Raw genomic sequence first — 614 nt, 5'->3', positions numbered from 1 at the left:
CGAAGGCGGAAGCGCCGGACGTTGTTTCTCTTCTCACTTCTCCACTGCCTTAGCCGTTGCCCCGAACGTAACGGCCACCACCCCACCCCGCACTCACACTCACTCACTCTCGCTCTCTCCCTCAGACACAGACACACACGCCCTCACGGAGACTGCGCAGGCGTCGCTTCCTCTCTGCCCTCTGGGAATGAGAGTCTTCCGGCTCCTCTCTCGAGAAGGAGTGCTAGGAGCTTCCGTCCAGAAAGAACTTCAAGTACCATGATGCAAAGCGACGTGGTGCGCGAGGGGGAGGAGGAAGAGGAAGGCATCGGAAGGTGGGGGCAGAAAGGAAGATGATGACGCGCGGGGATTGCCGGTAGTTGTATTTTTAACTGGGTTTCTTTTGTAGTTTATTCCCCGTTCTGTGGCCCAGGCGAAAGAGTCAAAGAGACCACATTTCCTAGGATGCTGTGCGTGGTGTCCCGCTGCTCTTTCCCCTTGGGCAGAAACGAGTTTGCTTGGTGAAAACAAGAGTCAAAAAGAATGGTGTGGTAGAGGGTCTGAAGTCCACAACCACTTCAAGGGTTGGGGAGTGGAGAGGCTATAGGGCAAGAAAGGAAAAAAACAATCCCAGT

This window comes from Cricetulus griseus, chromosome 2 (genome assembly GCF_003668045.3).
Source record: "Cricetulus griseus strain 17A/GY chromosome 2, alternate assembly CriGri-PICRH-1.0, whole genome shotgun sequence".
In the NCBI taxonomy this organism is placed as follows: Eukaryota; Metazoa; Chordata; class Mammalia; order Rodentia; family Cricetidae; genus Cricetulus; species Cricetulus griseus.
The sequence above is the reverse complement of the archived record's forward strand: the minus strand, read 5'-3'. Positions refer to the sequence as shown.